Consider the following 8,715-nt stretch of genomic DNA (forward strand, 5'->3'; position numbering starts at 1 on the left):
TGCATCCTACAATGATATCTGTGTTACTATCAAGCTTCCACATCTGCCTATCCTAGGTCCTTGGAAAGGACTTGATAGGTGGACAAAAATGCCAAATCAAGTCTGAACATCTGATTGAGTGTGCAATGAACCAAAATTTAACTAAGTTGAGATATATGTAACACAATATTGGGTACAATGTTGTATTGTGCACATGAATTGACACATATTGATTGCTCACACAACATCCTGATCCAGGGTCAAATTGAAGTGCCACGTCTTCAGGATCTTTCTAAATGCTAGCAGATCCATCTGGATTTGGTAGAGTTGTTGCTGTTTCAGAATGCAGGTGCACCACAGAAGAGGCATGCTTCCTGGGTATTTGGACAAATTCTGCTGGTAATATCCAGTTTAATTTACATCGTACAAAATCCCAGTTAATCCCTACAGCCAGGTTAATGCAAGCATGTATGTACTCAGTTCAGTTAGTAAAAATATAGTTTCATGTTTATTTATTAAGCATCAGCAATCCACCCCAAGTAGTTGTCTGGCAAAACAGGTAAAAAGGCATGCAAAGGCAGCATGAGGAAGAAACAAGAGCAATATGCAAAACTCTATCCATCTGTCTGAAACAGAACTTTTCAGAGACACTGGAAATACAATACTTTGGAAAATTAGCATGGACAATGCTTAAATGAGTGGCTTTGGTCATTTCAATTGGAATTCATTATTTTAAAATTCAGAACAGAAGCTGAATAGAGATCCAAGCAGAACAATGGGTAATCCCTCCATTTTCTGCACCAGTAAAGCTATAATGTGGTGAATAGGAATGATGTGTTCAATATATACCGGTAGCATAAAAAAGGGCTTAATGTTTAAATTGCTATAGAAATGGTTCATATCCCAATGCTCACAGTGATGGAGATTCCTTCAATCTCTTTTACAGAGGGAACTGCCTTTCAGAAGCTGGGCAATTGGTGCAGTTTTATAAGAGAACGCAGAATGGTTTGTGGCATGCTTCTTTCTATGCTGAAACATTTAGAAAATTTAGCAGTGAACATATGGGCAATTTTGGAAAAACACAGCCTTAAATGTTTGGGCAATTTGGGAGAAACACAGCCTTAAAACATTAATAAGTGAATTGTTTCTACAATTGCATGAAATAAGCATGTGGATTGAGGCTGCAAAAAAGCAGAGCATCTGCACATTATTATACTCTGTGGCTAGGAATTTACGTACCATTCCTTTGTTTGCCTTATAAGATTGAAGGGTGTGTGTGATGTGTGGTATAATAGGACTCAGCATGAAAGTGCCTTTTCTCCAGGATTCTATATTTAGGCCATTGCTCTTATGCTTATTTCAGTGTGAATGCTTGCCAGACTTCAGTGTAATATTTATCCAACATTTATCCTACATTTATGAAACAGTGTCATAGTGATCAGATGACAATGCCATTGATTGTTCAAGCTGCAAGAACTCATCACTTTCCAGTCATGTATGATTCTGTTTTCTGTTTAGCAGATTAGACTGTAATGTGGCACAGAAAATGAGGGTATTTCCCTTTCTTGTTCTTTTCCCCAAAATAAACTTAAGGTGGGTCAATCTACTGTTTACTTTTCAATATCTGAAATGCTAAAAGTATCTCTAAATATATTTTATTTCTTTTCCTTATATCACCATATTATAGAGATGATAGGATCTTTTTTGGATTATTTTTTTCAACACATATCCTTCCCAATTCTTATCAGTTTTTCACACTTTAGAAACTAGAGATTCTCTCTCTCTCTCTCTCTCTCTCTCTCTCTCTCTCTCTCTCTCTCTCTCTCTCTCTCTCTCTCTCTCTCTCTCTCTTCCTTTCCTCCCTCCCTGTTTATCAACAGGATAAAATCATGAAAAAAATAGTAAATAAAACAATGATTCAGCCCAGTGGTGGGATTCAGCCAGTTTGCACTGGTTCAGCAGAACCGATACCTAATTTTTTGTTGAGTTCGACCAATCTGTTATGATAAATTGTGTTTTCCAGAACATGTCTGGTTTTTGTTCAACTTCTTTCCAGGCGGGATCCCCCCCCCAAAAAAAAAGTCCAAGAGAGGAGTGACGGAAACCAAACGGAGATGCAGCACTTTCCATCATGTCAACTGCCCACCTGCCTCTTCCATTTCAGTCCCCTCCTGAGTCGGACTGCCATGCTATGGAGGATGTGCCTTACCCGGTCCCCTCCACCGTTTTGGAGCCAGGGGTGCGTGATGGCGAAAGGCTTTGCTGCCGCTGCACAACAGCCGTGAAGGAAGTTACCGTAAGTCGCCTTTCTCCCTTTCGTGGCTGGAACGGAGGCAGCCAACATAGACTGCTGCTTTGTGCAGGTGGGTGTGACCCTGGTGACCGAGGCTCCTCAGGGCCGCTTAAGAAGTTTTGTTCCTGGGTGGGTGAAACCGACCACCCTGCAACAATTTTTCACCTCTGCCTCTTCCTCAGGTGGCTTACTCTGCCCCCTTCCCCTTTACTTTTAGCATTCAGGGAAGCCCATGTCGTTATGTGTTCTTAAGTTGCTCTTTGGGCAGAGAACCCTTTGTTAAATTATTTGAATCCCACCACTGATTGAACTCATAAATTAAAAAATGGCTTCTGTTTAGACATCAAAATCCCACTTGTTTAGTTTCACTTGGTTGAAATTATCACATGGCAAAAATGTGATAGCATTTTTTCTTTTTGAAAGAAGCTCATATCTGCATCTAGGCATCACTTGGTAAAATGTCATGGCCAAATAAGCTTATGTATAATTCCAGATATCTTGTGTGAGGAAATTCAGCACATATCTAATGCATTCATAAGATTTATCTTCATGGCAATATTCATCATGGGAAGACTGCAATATGTTATTCAATATAATCTACTTTTTATTGTTATAAATCAGACTTCTTTAAATCTCTCTGGAAAATCAAAAGGTACACTTTTGCTTTAATGAGATTATCCTTTTAATAGTGAAAATTAGCTTTTAGAAGGCAGTATTCTCTACAGTTTCCAAGTAGATCTTGCAGATTTTTTTACTCAGGTTAGCCAGTAAGATTTGCTTCTTCCAAGATATTACATTGCATTCTTGTGTTCTCAATGATCCATCATCATCTTTACAGTAAGTAATTGGTATTTAAAACCATACAACTGGCTCACCTCTTTATGACTGTGCTTATATAGTTTTTCAGTGAAAAACCTTAGGATTCTCCACAAGCTTACTAACATCGCCATCCCTTTTATGCTTGGATGTGCCATGTTGGCAGATATAATAATATATATACCCGGATAATGAATTTAATATAGGATGTGTCGACTTCTTTAAAATATTTGTATACAACCCTTTTGTTGTAATCTTAATGCTGGAGCAGTTTTCACAAATATAAACAATTAAAAATATCCATAAAACTTAATCCTATAATTTTGAATGCCTCGGAGGAAAAAAGATATTAATTGTTTAACATTTCTCAGCATGGTATGTCGCATGCTTATAATGCAAATGACCATTTGAGAAGTTTCACAATCCAAGTCCCACCAGTGTACTTCAAGACACAATCAGTAACCTTCCCTGAAAATCATAAGGAAAAGGCAGGTAAAGAAACATCCTTTTAGATATATCCATCATGACAGGGAATGTTGCTAAACATAGCTGCCAGTATCCAGTGACCGCACCGGATAAGGAAAATATTTAAATAAATTGTTGTGAAAATACAAAATATTTTATAAAATATAAAAAATATTTAGTAATATTTAAGTGAGACTAGTCCTATCCCTGTTTATCTTCCAGAAGTCCCTCAACTTCTGGCTGTGTCATCAGGTCTGGGGGTCCCAAAGAATAATAACATTCGAAGATAATGCCATTATTGTGGCTGATATTCTCTCTCTCTTCTGTGCCTTGCAGGATTTTTTTTATTTTAATGTTTTAATAATTAGCGTTTATATTTATAATATGACTTTTAATATATTTATTGTTTTAGTTAATTGTTGTATGCCACCTAGGATACTTTTGTGAGATGGGTAGCAAATAAATTTGATAAATAATAAATAAAATATATGGATAGTGCTAGCCTTAACTTAGAATTTTTAAAAGAGTGATCACTACTTGCAACTTTGCTTACTGACACATCCAGTCCTGTGCCAAGATGTACACAGCAGAATGGAAGGTCTACCGTTTTTTATTTGCATTGCAACATGTATACATGTATGTAAACAGCTGTCAGCTCTCTCATGTAAATCAGAAGGAGACACAAGGAGAAAAACTTGTTGGACTTTATTGTAAGGCTACATTAATGGAATCTTGCAAGTCTCAAAGTACAAAATTCCTGCCATTAGATTTAACTGCTCCCTAAAGTTCTTTCTCTGACTGTTAAGCCACTGGAGGCTCCTGACTCTCTTGTCTGATTGTTTTTAATCACCTCCCTCCGCACACCCATTTCAGCCATGGATATCCTTGTACTGAAAGCAATTCTAGCTGTAAGAGGCCTTACATGCTTTCCAGCATGAGGTTACTTACCAAATCCCCTTGTTGACACATCAGCTATTATCAAGTTCACCCAAGATTAACTAAAGCCCAATTTACTTAACAAAATGTTTTTGACTGTACATCTCTTTAAATCATAGATCAAAAATAAGGGCTAAGATTCACATAACCCTAAGCTAAAACATAACTGGCTACAGTTATTCTAGATTAGTTTTCAGAAATTTGACAAGTGAAACTAAAAAGTATGTTGCGGTAATTCAATCTGGGTGCACTAACTTGTCCAGTTTTGGCCTTCCTAAAGATGGCTTGTTTAAAATACCAGCTAAAAGAAGGCAAAAGTAAAACAACCAACTAGGCATCAAGGAACAAAGTCTCAGACCAATGGGTCATCTTTGCAATGATTGTGCTGAGATACATTCTACAATATGAATTAGTAACCAAACCAGCACAGAAAAATATACATATAAAGATTTAAAAGATGTATATTATAACAATCAAGAGTAAGGCATGTCCCTATACCACTAGGTGTCAGTGTTTTCAAAGGCCCTGACTTAATAAAAATGACTTGAGAAGGAATCCTGTATAAAAATGAAGAAAAAAAGATTTTTGTGGCATTTTAATGACAAGCACATTTATTATTGCATACGTTTTTCTTAATCACAGCCTGCTTCATCAGTGCACAGAGGTTTTCAAGCAAATTCTCCATCTGTGCAATCATTTACTGTTACATATTTCTCACACTGGCAAGATTTTTGTTTTAAGAAGAAAGCTTCAGATATTTCCCTAGAAATAATTAAAAAAACTTATTCTTTCATTTCTTTAATTAATGGACAGGTAATTTGACATGTCTTTGAAAGAAGTTGCTGCAAGTAATATAGAGAAGCCATTTAAAAAGAAAAGAAAAAGAATTTAATATTGTCGTGCAGTTAAAGGGTATCCCTACGGATTCATTAAAATTCAGATAACTCCTTTTAAAAGAATATAGTAGAAGTGGGAATAGGAGAATCAATTTCTTCCATATGAATGAAAAGCTAATACTCATCTAGTCTTCCCATGAGGTCATAATTTTGTAGAGTGAATGCATATGGATTCTCTATTGCCTCAGATGGTTGGCATATCTCCTTTTAAAATAAAAATGCTCTACTTCTACAAGTTCTCTTGTTGAAGTCCATTTATGATTATGATTATCATATGCATTTAACTTATTTTTTCTACATTTATGCTTTTCCTGTACACAGCTTTTGCATGGAAATACACACCCAGGCATGTGTTTGTATAATCAACATGATAAACAACTGTACAAATTTCTCAGTGACACAGTGAGGTACCTGAACAACACTCCAAACCCTCATGCATGGAGAAAGCACACAATGGATAAAATGTGTAAATAGTATCTTGATCTGTTGAGGTAGAAAGATCAATAAACTATAAAGAAAAATATGTGGATGGAAATATGAAATAATGCTGTGTGTAAAATGAATGAATCACATACAATGTCATTGTAGCATCCAAGTTTAAAAGAATAACCAATATCAGTCAGCAATTGATATTTCTGGCTTGAATGTTATTGCTATCGTTGGAACTGTTTTTCATTTGGTGTTTAATTAATGTACTATTTGTATTGTGGCTGCATATGAGCTAATATCCACTTCCACGTGTGAATATTATGCCAGTTTGAAAACAGCTCCAGATCTTTCTGTTTCCATGATGTCAGAAGAGCTGAGGTGATTTATTCCTGGCTCAGATGCAGTATAATTAAAACTGCTATGAAGCTAGGGTTTTGCTTTGTTTTTGAAATGTTATATTTCCATTTCTTCATTGGGATTCTCCCCTTAATTTCTCTTCTTTCGTTCTGTGCTTAAGGGGAAGACAAGTTCCAGTGGCTTAGCCAAGGGTTTTCTTTTCTGCACTGTAGAGTAGAGGTTAATGAGAGTTTTATTACTGCATATCAGATATGGCGGTGAAGGTGATTTTTCAATCATAGCTTCCTTTCAAACTGCATCTGAGAATTTGGGGAATGAAAATCTTGGTGGTGTGAAGTGTCATCTTTTGAGTAATGTTAAAAAAACTAAATCAAGAAAGAAATGGAAGCTATTTTTTTCATACAATTTATAGCTGACCATTGGTATAGGACAAGGTACGTACATTTCAGTAGGATAATTAAGGTCAAAGATGCACTAGCCAAATTCAAGGAAGATAAAACTCTTCATTAATTACTAAATGTAGCTAAGGTTTCATCCAGCTCCTAGTAAATGAATACATGACCTTTGATTAGGGAAGGTCCAGTGGGAGGAGAGCTATGTTAGTCCATGATGGCAAAATATCAGGAACCTGGTAGCACCTTTTCAGACTTGAACATTTCATTAAAAAGATCATGAAAGTGTATGCTTGTTAATAAATTGTGTTAGTTGGAAAAGGAACTACTGGACTCTTGAGTGTACAAACTGCTTTGTCAAGGGCTTCTGTTGGTTTTGAAGTGTTATTATTACCACATTTAATATTTATTTAATAATTTTCTCTTCTGTCACATTCAAAATTGCATTTAGCATTAGTTTTTGGAGAGGTTTTGGGGAATTTCCACAGTTTTCAGAAAATGCATACAACTCTGACACTTGTTCACCTTAACAGGCTTCACAACTGTTGAGGTGTTCTTAGATTCCACATTAAAACTTGAACATTAATCACAGTATAGAAGGGGAGGTGGGTTGGAGGACATTAAAAACAATGTATGTCACATTATCTCTTCATCTTGTATGGGAAATCAGTTTGGTTCAGTTTGCTTGTTTCATTTTTTACATATCTGTTCAATTCTTCCCTTTCCTAAACTCCCTCTTGCTGTTTAGTAGTTTGATTTGCTCATCAACTTTTTTGTGTGTGAAGTATTTGACCATGTCTGATACAGAGAAAATTCCAGCATTCAGATAAAATGTCCTCAAGGCCTGGAACATAGGCAGAGCAGGGGGTGGAGGGAGCGGGAACAATGCATTTTTGAAGGCAAGAATTCCAACAGATCTTTTCCTGATTATATGTTGTAAATCTCCAATACTCTTCAGAGATTTCAGTTCAAAAACAACCACAGTAATTGATCTCCAGCTGGATTTTACTGGGCTCCTTCACCCCAATATAAACAGTACTCCTACATTTTCTCCAAAGGAATCATAGCATTTTTGGGAGCAATACCATGCAGGAATGTGGCTTCTGGCATCAGGCTAAGTGCTGACATTCCAATCCCATGTCCAAGAATGTGGACAGAGTGTTCATTCCCAAATCATGGCACATGAGGTCATTCATCTTCTATGCACAGTGATAGGAGACGTAAAGTGAGTTGAGGATGGTTGCTGGAGAGAATAGGGAACAGGAAAATATCAGGGGGAGATGTTTAGTTTTCTTCACATATGAATAAGGCCCAGTTTTCTGCTTCATGCCATTATTCAAATCACTCTTCTGTAACTCGAGATGTGAAATATTTTCATAATTAAGATTGCATGTTAATTGAGAAATACTGTCACCTCCTATTTACACTTGTGTGAAATATTGTGACAGCAGCAATCGCTATGTGTTGGAAGAAAAAAAAGAGCACTGGAATTTTTAAAATATGATTTAAATTATATTTAGATTTGGAGTTTATATGCATGTCTCTACATACTATCTATTAGATATTCTGAAGAATCGATAGCAGGTTGCAGATTTGATTCAATATGAATTTTAGATATTGTGTATCCTAGTCAGGATATTGTGTATCCTGACTAGGATTTCATTCAGTAATGCAAACTAGGTCATTTGGAATGAACATATTGAAAAGTTGCCATTGCCAACCTTGCACTAAATTCATCTTTTCCTGTCAATTGCAAATCCCAACTGTCTAACCCCTGTGTATCTCATAAGTAGTAGTTAATTATAATTACAGAGTCAAGTAATTATCCACCCTTCAGACCCACACCTTGAAAAATCAGGCACATTACTATTTATTTTTAAATATTGTCATGCATAACATGGTTCGAACAGGATATTCCTGTTGACTTTTGGTGCAATTTTGTCTGACATTCCTTGATGCACACTTGTATTCTTGTTGCCTATTCCTTCCTGTGTTATCCTACATACTGCACATATTTTGATTGCGAAATCAATCCCTAAGAATTACTTTGCTAAAGGAGACTAGGAGTCTATGTTCCAGCTTCCAGGAACAGCCAGCTTCTGATACTCAGAAGTACCATGCTCTCCATGCTTATCCATCTAGTTAATGTAAC

Source organism: Protobothrops mucrosquamatus, unplaced genomic scaffold (assembly GCF_001527695.2).
Source record: "Protobothrops mucrosquamatus isolate PMUCROS unplaced genomic scaffold, P.Mucros_1.0 scaffold4239, whole genome shotgun sequence".
NCBI lineage: Eukaryota > Metazoa > Chordata > Lepidosauria > Squamata > Viperidae > Protobothrops > Protobothrops mucrosquamatus.